This window comes from Plecotus auritus, assembly GCF_963455305.1.
Source record: "Plecotus auritus genome assembly, chromosome: 6".
NCBI classification, from domain to species: domain Eukaryota; kingdom Metazoa; phylum Chordata; class Mammalia; order Chiroptera; family Vespertilionidae; genus Plecotus; species Plecotus auritus.
The window spans coordinates 90,501,069-90,514,249 of record NC_137773.1 but is presented as its reverse complement, the minus strand read 5'-3'; positions in this window follow the sequence as shown (position 1 = coordinate 90,514,249).

Genomic DNA, 13,181 nt, shown 5'->3' with positions numbered 1-13,181 from the left:
ATGCCACAGCTGGTCAATCAATGAGCTATAACTGGGCAATCAGATTCCTTCCTCCCACCCCTGTCCTTGGGATATATGTTCTGTCCACTGATGGAGAACTAAGGGCCATTTCAAGGATGGAGGTTTGAGAGGACAATGTGTTGCTGACCCCATCTGACCGGGTGACCCAGTGAAGGCTTCTAGGTAAACTTTGAAGATTCTGGTGGGCAGTGTGGAGGTCTACTGCTCTAATGGCCACCCAAGACCTCCCTGGTATGCAAGTTCCTTTGCTTATTAGAACGGCCACTTAAAAATCTAGAGTGGTCTGTCTCTTTCTTTGGTCTTTCCTTTTCCTTCATGTGTGGGGGCCAGTCTCAGTGCTCACTGGAGAACTCCCAAGTTGCACACCAGCGTCTCTTACATCTGAGTGAAAATAAGGAAGCAATGGATCCTTTTTGTTGTAGAAAGCATGAAGTACCTTTAAATGGCAGAAGAACAAATATTTGTTTGTACATAAAAATATTTCTCCTTGTGGTCTGACTGAAATATAGACATGGTGTTTGAAGCAGTAGTGGAAGAATCAATGACATTTTTCTATCTAGTTAAGAAGGCAATACATCCTAATCACAGCATGTATTTTGAAGATTTCAGAGGAGGAAAAATAACCACTCATAAATGAAATCAAAACAGTCATCACAGAATTATATTAAAAGCATTACTTCAGAGTTATTTTACTGGCCAGTTTAGATTTTATGTTTTAAAAATGATATATATGTATGTCTATATGTATATATGTATGTGTATATATATAGACATACATATTTTATTTATTTCAGAAAAGAAAGGAGAGGGAGAGAGATATATAAACATCAATGAGAAAGAAACATAGGTAGGCTGTCTCCTGCATTGGCGACTGAGTCTATAACTCGGGCATGCGCCCTGTCCAAGAATTAAACCAGCAGTCTCTTGGTGCAAGGGTTAATGTTCAACCACTGAGCCACACTGTCTGGGCAACTGTTTTAATGTTTATAAGATAAATAGTGGGCAGGTGCATGAAAATCATGCACCCTCTCCAATCAGGGACCCCTTAGGGCAGTGGTTCTCAACCTATCTAATGCCACGACCCTTTAATACAGTTCCTTATGTTGTGATGTCCCCCAACCATAAAATTATTTTTGTTGCTACTTCACAACTGTAATTTTGCTACTGTTATGAATCGTAATGTAAATATCTGTGTTTTCCGATGGTCTTAGGCGACCCTGTCGTGACCCACAGGTTGAGAACCGCTGCTATAGAGCCTAAGACCATCGGAAAACACAAATATTTACATTATGATTCATAACAGTAGCAAAATTACAGTTGTGAAGTAGCAACAAAAATAATTTTATGTTTGGGGGTCACCACAACATGAGGAACTATATTAAAGGGTCACAGCATTAGAAAGGTTGAGAACCACTGCCTTAGGGGATGTCCGACTGCTGGTTTAGGCCCGATCCCTGAACTGCCTCTGCCTGCCTGCCTGATTGCCCCTAACCCCTCTGCCTGCCTGCCTGATTGCCCCTAACTGCCCTCCCCTGCCAGCCTGATCTTGCCCCCAACTGCTCTCCCCTGCCTGCCTGATCACCCCTAACTGCCCTCCCCTGCCAGCCTGGTTGCCCCCAACTGCCCTCCCCTGCCTGATCTCACCCAGTCTCTGTCTGTTTTACTCAGCAGTCCTCCATGCCTCCCTGCCACCCTGTGTCCTTCTTCCTCCTACCCAGCTGGGAGGGGGCAGGGCCCGTGGGTGCCACTCCACTCTCTGCCCACCCTCCCTTCCATCCAGGCCTCTGCAGGCCCAGTCTGTTTTGTTTCCTCATTCTGAGAGAGGCTCCGAGAGCAAGCTGGGAGGGAGGGAAAGAAAGGGGGAAAAGGCTGTGAGCTGGTGGGCGCTGTGTGTGTCTGTACATGTATGTGGTTGTGAGTGAGTGTGAGTGCCGGGGGCCCCGCCTCCCCCATCCCCATCTCTGCTGCCACAAGTCCCCACCTGCCAGAAACCGATCATTGTCTCACTAATAGAAAGATGTGGACAAGGAACCTGAAGGCTGATCAACCTTGAAGCTCTGAAAGGTCAGAGCCAACCCTCCCTATCTAATTAAGACAATGGTAGCTGAAGCAACTTCCCTACCAAATAATCATGTAAATCCTTACTGATAAAATAATCTGCCTGTTACTGGAATTGCCTGCCTAAGGGCAATGGGTGTATCCCAAACCTGAATAAAAGGGGTGGCAAGGCCAAAGCAAAGGGTAGTCCTCCCACTAGAGGTGGGCTTCTGCCTGGCCCCCATTTCCCAAATTAATATTTTTCTAGTCTTTTTTCATTTGTGTGTGGCCTTCTCCAGAACCCGAACCCTGAACCGGAACCCTGAACCATGCGGGACGTGAAAGGGGTTCCCACACCCACCCACCAGAGCCTGCTGTGTGCAGCCTGGGCAGTAGGTTGAATCTCCAGTCATTGTGGATGTGACAGACCCAGGGTTTTTATATATTAGAATGACGCCAATGACAATGAAAATAAGAACAGGAATGCTAACACTAATAATCAAGACACTTTATGATGCACTTGTATAGTATATGACTGTCTAACCACTGAGCAGTATACCCAAAACCAATATATAAAAATGAATACTTAAAATAAATGTACTGATAGAGGCTTACTAAGTGTAAGACACTCAGCACCATGGGAGGACTGGCTCAGTACTTTTCATCTTCACAGACTCCTAAACATGGAAGCACTAATTTGATCCCCTTTGGTTAGAGAGGCAACTGAGACTTAGGGAGCTAAATGACTTGTCTCACTTATATAGGCAGTCAGTAGGGCAGCTCAGATTCATCACCACAAAAACAAACTGCAAACATATTTCTTCTGTGAATATCTATACTAAGAAGAGAGAAATATGGTAATTGACTGTCACTCCACGATGCCCACAGCTAATCAGGAGGGAATATGCAAATTAGCAGGACAAAGATGGCAATGGCCATGGAATCAGCTGGTGTGGGTGGGAGGCTTGGGTCACCCCCGGTGACGAAGGAAGCCAAGCTTCCCATCTACCTGGGCCGACCGCCAAAGGAGGGGCCTGTGGATGGCGGCCATGAAGCAGGCCGGAGAGAGCAGGAGGCTTGGGTTGCGAGGGCCAGCTGCCGAGGGAGGGGCCTGCAAAGGCCCTCAGCCCCTTACCCAGACTTGCCACATCCCCATGGAGTGAGGGTCCCCACTGGGGGGCGTGGCCAGCCTGTAAACAGCCATCAGCCCCTCATCCAGGCTGGTCAGGGACCCCAGCAGGGACCCCCACCCTGAAGGAGGTGTGGCCAGCCTGAAAATAGCCTTCAGCCCCTCACCCAGGCTGGCCAGGTACACCAGTGGGGACCCCCACCCTGAAGGGTGTGTGGCCAGCCTGAAAACAGCCCTCAGCCCCTCACCCAGACTGGCCATGTCCCCCCAGCAAGGACCCTCACCCCATGAGGGTATGGCTTACCTGCAAACTGCCCCAGCCCCTCGCCAAGGCCAGCAATGTCTCCAGTGGAGATCCCACCCCAATGCGGATGTGGATGGCCTGCAAACCACTACAGGCCCCTAGCCCAGGTTGCCCCACACCCCAAGGGAACTCCCACCCTGATCTGGGACACCCTTCAGGGCAAACCAGCTGGCCCCCACCCATGCACCAGACCTCTATCTATACTAATAAAAGGGTAATATGCTAATTAGACTGAGATACCTTCCAGAAGACCTTCTGGATGTTCTTCTGGACAAAGCCATGGTGGCGGGGCCGAGGTAAAGGTGGTTAGGGGCCAAGAGGTGAGGGCAGTTGTGGGTGATCAGGCCAGTGTGGGGGGGCCATTGGGGGTGATCAGGCCAGTGGGGGGGGGGGGGCAATTGGGAGTGAGCAGGCCAGCAGGCGGGCCAGTTGGGGGCGAGCAGGCCATCAGTGGGGGTCAGTTGGGGGCAATCAGGCTGGCAGGGGGGGCAGTTGGGGGCGAGCAGGCCAGCAGGCAGAGTGGTTAGGGGCAATCAGGCAGACAGGCAGGTGAGTGGTTAGGAGCCAGGAGTACCGGATTGCAAGAGCGATGTCCAACTGCAATCCCTGTGGGATCATGCCTAAACCAGCAACCTGGTCCCTCGCAACCCAACCCTCAGTCCCTGAGGGGTCCCAGATTGGAGATGGTGCAGGCTGGGCTGAGGGGCACCTCCCGAGCATGAATTTTGTGCACCAGGCCACTAGTAGATTATAAAGAAAGAAAATAGCTTATCTAATAGTAGGACCTAATCCAGCAACATCTGAAAAGAAATATGCAGCATGACAAGGTAGATATGTGGGCATGGGTTACATCTCAAAATCAACTAATGTAATACATCAGATTAATAGAATAAAAATCGAAAATATCTTAAGAGGCTCAGAGGAGATTCTTGACAAAACCCAAAGTCCTTTCATGATAGAAATACTCAGCAAATCAGGATTCAAGATTTTCCTGAACCTGAGAATCAGCAAATATGGGCCATCCACAGGTAATTCTATGTTTAATGGGAAACATCTGGATGTTTTCTCCTGAAAATGAGGAATAAAACCAGGATGCCAGCCTTTCCACTTCTATTTGGCAATTTACTGGTGATTTTAGCCAGAACAATTTAGACAATAAAGGAAAGAAAGTGTATCCAGATTGAATAGAAAGTAGTAAAACTACCTTCACTTGCTATGACTTATCTTGTGTACAGAAAATTCTAAGGAACCCACTGAAAATAGCTATTAGAACTGATGATTTAGTACAGCAGATTGGCATGATATGAGATCAGTATATAAAAATAAACTGTGTTTCTATACACTGCAATGAACAATCCGATAATGAAATTAACAAAAGAAACCTATTTGCAGTAGAATCAAATGGAACAAATGGGAATAAATTTAATAAAAGTGGAAAAAAGTACTGATAAATATGCCAAACATTATTAAAACTTTAATAAAGATCCACAACTATGAAATGACAAGTGTGGGTGAGAATGTAGAGATAACAGAATCCTTGTGCACTGTTGGTGAGAATGTAAATTGGTGAAGCCCCTATGAAAAAAAGTGTGGATGTTATTGTTAACATTTTTTAAGTGGAGATACCATATGATTCAAGAATTCCACTTCTATGTATTTATTTGACAAAAAAAAAAAGAAAGAAAACCATACCTTGAGAAGATATATGCACTCTCATGTTCACCGCAGCATTATTTACAATCACCAAGATATGGAAATACCCTAAGGGTGCACCGAGGGATGAGTAAACAAAGATGTTGTAGCACCCTCCCCCTTCCGGGTGCATGTGTCTGCCTTTCACTCTCCCCTGCTCTTCCCCAACATGCAAGCATCTCTGTTCCCATGAGACTTGCAACCAGGGGAGCCATGGGCAGCGGCTGGTCATCCAAAGCTAGCCCCCTCCCGGTTCCTGTGCCAAGGGCCCCTTTCCTCTGGCTTTCCAGTGAGCCAACGCAGCCCTGCCCAGGCTCTCTCCTGCTGCTGCTTCTATCCTAGTCCCTTCCTTGTTTCACTGTCCCCAGTTCTAATTAATTTGCTCTCAAAATTATCTAGATCTTGCTGCATACATTGCTTTGACCATTTTTGTTATGCTGGTCATGGTAGGCTCCCTTAATGTAGAAGTGACCTGACTGGCTTGTAGCATGGTAAAGCCCTGAATGCCACTTCCAGGGCTATACCTGGGATGAATCCAGAGCTGAGCTGGTCAGGGAGGCAGTTCTAGAAAAATGGGGCAGCAATAGATTATTTGCTGTTGCAGCATAACTAAGGTTATAAGGGCTTTGAAGGAATGTTTCTGACAATTCTCAGTTGATAGAAAACATATCCATCCTGCATTTGGTGTATTCCATCCCTGGGAACTGCTTTCAAGGCAGAAGTAGATGCAGTCCAGCAGGATGAGACTTTTCATATAAAACTAACTTCATAGATATGAGATGATAGAAATAGCAGTGGTGAAATGTTGGGGGCAAGAATAGAATATTGGGGACTAGCTATGCTTATGAAAAACATTAATCATGCTCTATTAACCACGATTGCCTTGTGTTGGTTAAAGAAAGGTCATTCTGACCTGGTGGGAAGTTGTATGCCCCTGGGACCTAGGAGTCAACCTTGGACCTGGGAGTCAACCATGGAATATAGTCCATTCTCATGGAAAGATTAACAACCTTTTGCCCAAATAATGGAGTCCCACCCCAGCCTCCTACTTCCTCAGGCCTGTAATCCCTACTTCCCAATGTAACCTTTGTCATACTCTACATAAGCAGTTGGCATATGAGGGGCTTCAAAGGAGATTTTTGTGGATGACCTGCTGCTCTCCCATACTGCTGGCAATATTTGAATAAACACTCATATATAATTCAAAAAATAATTTAGAAAAATGATAAAAAGTAAAATTTGGTTGAAGAAAAAGATATCAAATCTTGTATGTTCATGATAATAATGATTCATAATATCCTATCTAATAAAAGAGTAAGATGCAAATTAACCATCACTCCACTACACCAACAAGCCATGCCCACCAGCCAATCAGGAGCGAGTATGCAAATTAACCCAACCAAGATGGTTGCGGCCATGGATCGAGCAGGAGGCTTGGGTTTCCCCGGCAATGGAGGAAGCCAAGCTTTCTGCCTGCCCTGCCCAGGCCTCCACTCAAGGCGACAAAGTTTCAATTATAGAAGGTAAATAAATCCCAGATACCAGGGCCTCCACTTGGGTCACTGGGGGGCATGGCTGGCCTGCAAACCACCACAGGCCCCTCACCCAGGCCGCCCCACCCCCCAAGGGAACCCCCACCCTGCTCCAGAACACCCTTCAGGGCAAACCAGCTGGCCCCCACCCATGCACCACGCCTCTATCCTATCTAATAAAAGAGTAATATGCAAATTGACCATCACTCCAACACAAGATGGCTGCCCCCATGTGGTCAAAGATGGATGCCCCCATGTGGACACAAGATGGCCGCCACAAGATGACCAGCAGGGGAGGGCAGTTGGGAGGGACTAGGCTGGCAGAGGAGGGCAGTTGGGGGTGATCAGGCCTGCAGGGGAGGGCAGTTAGGAGTGACTAGGCTGGCAGAGGAGGGAAGTTGGGGGTGACTGGGCCTGCAGAGAAGGGCAGTTGCGGGGGACCCAGGCCTACAGTTGAGGGCAGTTAGGGGTGACCAGGCCTGCAGAGGAGGGCAATAGGGGCAAACGAGCTGGCAGGGGAGCAGTTAGGCATCAATCAGGCTGACAGGGGAGTGGTTAGGGGGTGATCAGGCTGGCAGGCAGAAGTGGTTAGGGGCAATCAGGAAGGCAGGCAGGCGAGCAGTTGGGAGCCAGCAGTCCTGGATTGTGAGAGGGATGTCCGACTGTCCGGGCAGTCGGACATCCCTTGAGGGGTCCCAGATTGGAGAGGGTGCAGGCTGGGCTGAGGGACACACACTCCCATGCACAAATTTCATGCACCGGGCCCCTAGTCTATATATATATAAAGAGCCAGGGTCCGTAACGACTGAACAGATGACTGGTCCATCCCCCATCCCTCAGGCTCCATTGATCAGGGGATGGCTAACGGGGGAACCAGGTCCCTCAGGCTCCAATGAATCCGTGGCAGCAGTGACTGGTGAGCGGGCAGAAGGCAGACCATTTGGTCCCTCTCCAGGCCCGCAGACTCCCATTGATCAGGAGATGGCTAACAGAGAACCAGAGTGAGTGGCGTGGTGGGGACTGTGGAGCAGCTGGAAGGCAGGCCTCTTGGTCCCTCCTCCCAGCTCTTAGACTCCAATCAATTGGTGGCAGAGGAGGGGTGGAACCGGGGACTGGCTTACTTAGTAGTCCTGCAGGTTCAATCTCCAGAGGACAGGCCAGGCACCAATGGACCAGTGCTGCCGGCATGATCCCAACATTGCTGCTGGCCTCCTGGAACTCGGCCTCGGGCACTGCAGCTGCTTCCCCTCCCTAGATGCTCCACAAGGAAGAAAGGATACCGCCAGCAATGCCAGGGGCGACCAGCGGTCACTGACTGCTCTCTCCATGCTTCCTCCAGGACTGGAGCCGGCCCCCACCCACCCCACCCCAGATGAAGTTTGATCACTGCACATGGGAGGAATGCAGTAAAAAAACAAAAACAATGACCAAGAGAATGCCGCAGTCAACGTCCAGAGTCCAGCTCAGGAGAACGGAGAGAAGGGAGAATTCCATAAGTTGGCCAATTCTAAGATATTTCTGAGTGACTGCCTGGCGTGTGACAGTTGTGTGACTGCAGAGGAAGAAGTCCAAGTTTCTCAACAGAACACCAAGGACTTCTTCTGTGTTCTGAACCTTAATAGGAAATGTGATACCTCACAGCACAAGGTGCTGGCCTCAGTCTCTGCCTTATTTTGCTACTAAATTCAGCCTCAGTGTCACTGATGCATCCAGAAGGCTCTGTGGCTTTCTCAAAAGCCTTGGGGCACACTGTGTTTGACATGAAGATAGCTGCAGACTTCAGCATCCTGGAGAGTCAGGAGGAATTTGTGCGTTGGTACTGCCAGCACCATGAGGAAGAGCCATGGCTACCCATGCTGACCTCTGCCTGCCCCGGCTGGGACCGATATGCAGAGCGTGTGCTGGGTCACCCCATCACCCCCACCTCTGCACGGACAAGTCTCCCCAGCAGATCATGGGCTCTCTGGTGAAGGATTAACGGCAGAACCTGTCCCCAGACAAGATTTTCCATGTCATTGTGGCCCCGTGTTATGACAAGAAACTGGAGGCCCTTTGAGATGTTCCCACAGCTTTGCATAGTTCCCAGGGTGCTGACTGCATGTTAACCTCAGGTGAAATTGTCCAGATAATGGAGCAAAGTGACCTTGCCTCGAATGACGTCACCATGGACATTCTGTTTGGAGACATGAAGGAGAAGGAGGTAAGGCTCCACGAAGGTGCCAGCTCCAACGGGTACCTGGCACACATCTTCAGGCACATGGCCGAGGAGCTGTTCAACAAGGAGTGCTCACCTACCGCACCCTGAGGAGCAAAGACTTCCAGGAGGTCACCCTTGAAAGGGACAGAGAGGTTCTGCTACGCTTTGATGCTACTTATGGCTTTCAGAACATCCAGAAGTGGTCTTGAAGCTGTAGAGGGGCAAGTTCCCCTGCCACTTCATGGAGGTCCTGGCCTGCACTGGTGATGCCTAAGCAGCAGGGGCCAGGCCCAGGTGGAGGACAGGTGTGCAGATAGGGCAATGTTGTGGCAGATGGAAGGCATCTACGCTGCCATCCTGGTCTGGCCCCTGGAGACCAGCGCCCATGTGCAGGAGCTGTACCAGGAGCGGCTGGGGCGGTGGGGGAGGGGCAACTCCTCCCCCCGGGCCCAGGTGGTCCTGCAAACCGCCTAGCAGGGCCCAGGGCAGCCTGGCAGGACATCAAGTGGTAAAGGTCCAGCAGACGCCTGACCTGCAGGCCGCCTCCGGAGGGGTGTGAGACACATGAAGGAAAGGCTTAGCATCTCTGTCATCACTTTGATTTTCAGAATTCCCTGCTCCCCATCTGTCAGCTCCCTCTTTCTGAGGGGCACTGTCATCGTCACATGGGTACAACTTGAATATTGTATCTCGAGAGGATTGCCCCAATGTACGTATCCTTTTATCCGACGATGAAAAAATCCTGAAGAACAAGAATGGAGACAGACTACTGTCCTTTAGGCTTAAAAAAAAAAAAAAAAAAAAAAAAAAACAGAAGTGTCCTGCGAAGAGCTGAGACTTGGTTCTGTCCACATGCTTCAGAGAGATTGGATGAAGAAATGGCCTGGTTTGGCCCTGACTTTACCCATTTATGTTACTCTTGAAGGTGTCTTTGCCACAATGTGAATACACTGCCACCTTTTGGAATAGGGGCTCATACTAAAGTCTGCATTCCCAACTTTTCTTGAAACAGATCTATGTTCTGCAGCTGTGGCCACCATCCTGAGATCAGGTCCTGTTGACCAGGTCCTGTTGCTGGGAATCAGGGGGCACTGGAGTGGAGGCCCCCCTCCCCATGCCCTTTTACATTCAGGGATTGAGCTGAACTCACTTTGTGGGAGGCCTGGCAAGGGTGATAGGTGTCACAGATGGCAGGATGGAGAATGGAGAGGCGGACACCCTGCTCGGTCCCTCCCTGGGTGGGGTCAGGCAGATGAAGACCGGCCAGCCCACCCCACATTTGGGTGAGATAGCGTCCTCTGTGTCCACCTCTCACCCTGTGGGCCTGGCCACTCCCCTCAGCTCTGGGCAGCCCTCTGCGTTCCACGAAACACGCTCTGCCCTCACATGCTGCTCGCCCTAAGTGAGAAGGAAGAGAGCAGTTGGCCCACAGACAACTACACAGAAAGATAGGGCTCATGGCTGGCAAGTGCAGTGGCAGTGGTGGAAGCCTCTCCTGCCTCCATGGCAGCAGTGAGCTGAGTGGTAAGGAGCAGTGAGCATCGGGCGGTAAGGAGCAAGGGGTCCTGGACCATGAGAGGGATTTCTACCTGTTGACTTAGGCCCGTTCCCCCTGGGAAGCCAGCAGGTGGAAATTCCCTGAAGGGTCCTGGACTGTGAGAGGGTTCAGGCCCGGCTGAGGGACCCCCCCCCCCAGTGCACAAATTTTGTGCACTGGGCCTCTAGTATCCTATATAATAAAAGGCTAATATGCAAATCTATTGAATGGCAGAACGACCGGTTGCTATGATGGGCGCTGACCACCAGGGGGCAGACGCTCAACACCAGAGCTGCCCCCCCTCCCCCCCCCCCCCCCCCCCGGTGGTCAGTGCACTTTCACAGGAGTAACACCGCTCAGCCAGAAGACCTGAGCCAGACTCATGGCTGACGAGCGAAACAGCAGTAGCGTGAGCTTCTCTCATGTCTGAGGCAGTGCTCCCATGTCTTGGACAGCCCCCAAGGGCTCCCAGACTTCTAGAGGGTGCAAGCTAGGCTGAGGGACTCCCCCCCAGTGCACAAATTTTATGTACCAGGCCTCTAGTAATTAAATAAAGGTAACAGCAATGTATACCTGAAAGGCCATATTAGAATGGAATATTTTATATATCCTCTCCATATGCGAAAACACAATATCAGTTAGCATTAGATGGCTTAGTAAAAGTTAATAAAATATTCTTTTTAATATATTTTTATTGATTTCAGAGATGAAGGAAGAGGGAGAGAGATAGAAACACCAATGCTGAGAAGGAATCATTGATCAGCTGCCTCCTGCATGCCCCTCATAAGAGATTGAGCCCACAAGCCATGCATGTGCCCTTGACCAGAATCGAACCCAGGACCCTTAAGTCTGCAGGCCGATGCTCTATCCACTGAGCCAAACCAACTAGGGCAATAAAATATTTTTATAAAAAAAAGAGTTCCTTTATTAGAAAAATGTACATGCAGCCCTTGTCAAGTAGCTCAGCTAGTTAGAGAGTTGTCCCGCTACCCCAAGGTTGCAGGTGAGAGTCCCAGTCAGGACACATGCAAGAGGCAATCAATGAATGCATAGATGAGTGAAATAACACATCGATGTTGCCTTTCTCTCTCTAAAGTCAATATTTGAAAAGTGAAAATAGTTTAAGGGAGCTCTGCGATGACATCAGGCATAACAACATTTGTGTTATAGGGATAGCAGAAGAGAAGAAAGCAAATAATTGGAAGCCTTTTGAAAAAAAATAATTACTGAAAATTTCTGTAATCAGGCAAAAGAAAATAGGCACAAGAACAGGAAGTACAGACAGTCCCAAACAAGACACATCATAATAAAATTGCCACAGATCAAAGACAAAAACCATCTCAGAGGCAGTAAGAGAAAACCAGCTGGTTACATACAAGGGAAATCCCATAAAAGTGTCAGCTTGATTCTTTTTTTTAAATATATTTTATTGATTTTTTTACAGAGAGGAAAGGGGAGGGATAGAGAGTTAGAAACATCTATCAGCTGCCTCCTGCACACCCCTCCTACTGGGATTGTGGCCGCAACCAAGGTACATACCCTTGACTGGAATCGAACCTGGGACCTTTCAGTCCGCAGGCCGATGCTCTATCCACTGAGCCAAACTGGTTAGGGCAAGCCTGGAATATTTTTATTGATAAGAGAGAGAGAGAGAGCCATCAACGTGGGAGAAAAACATCAATTGGTTGCCTCCCACACCCACCCCGTCCAGGGATGGAACCAGCAACATGGGTATGTGCCCTGACAAGGACTCAAACTGACAACCTTTCCATGCGCAGGACAATGTCCAACCAACTTAGGCACACTGGCTAGGGCCAGCATGGAATATTCCTCCTAATGATAAGAAAGGACCTACAACCAAGATTATGCGACCTAGTGGGACTATAATTCAAAATTAAAAACCCAAAACAGATACTTTCCCAGAGAAGAAAAAGGTAAAGATGTTCAGTGCCATTAAACCAGTTTTACAAGAAAAGTTAAAGGACCTTCCTTAATAAAAAAGAAAATATTAAAAATATGAATAATAAAATGGTAATAATGATATTCCTATCAATAATTACTTTAAATGTAAATTTTTTAAAAATATATTTTATTGATTTTTTACAGAGAGAGGAAGGAAGAGGGATAGACAGTCAGAAACATCGATGAGAGAGAAACATCGATCAGCTGCCTCTTGCACACCTCCCACTGGGGATGTGCCCGCAACCAAGTCACGTGCCTGCAACCAAGTCACATGCCCTTGACCGGAATCGAACCTGGGACCCTCCAGTCCGCAGGCTGACGCTCTATCCACTGAGCCAAACCGGTTTTGGCTAAATGTAAATGTTTTGAGTGCTCCAATCAAAAGACATAGAATGGCTAAATGGATTAAAAAAAAAACATATTTATGCCACCTACAAGAGACTTACTTGAGATTGAAAGAAACACATACTACCTAAAAGTGAAAAGATATTTTATTCAAATGGAGATGAAAGAAAAGCTGGTCCAGTAATACTTATATTAGACAAAATAAATTTTTACCACGAACATTATAACAAGAGACAAAGAATGACATTTCATAATGATAAAGTGATCAATCCAACAAGAAAATATAACCCTTGGAAATGTTTATGCATCTAATACAGAAGCACCTAAATACTATAGAAAGCGAGTATTGGGGGGGGGGCATAAATTGAGATATTGACAGTAAGACAGTATTAGTAAGGTACTTTAATATTCCATTGAAATCAATG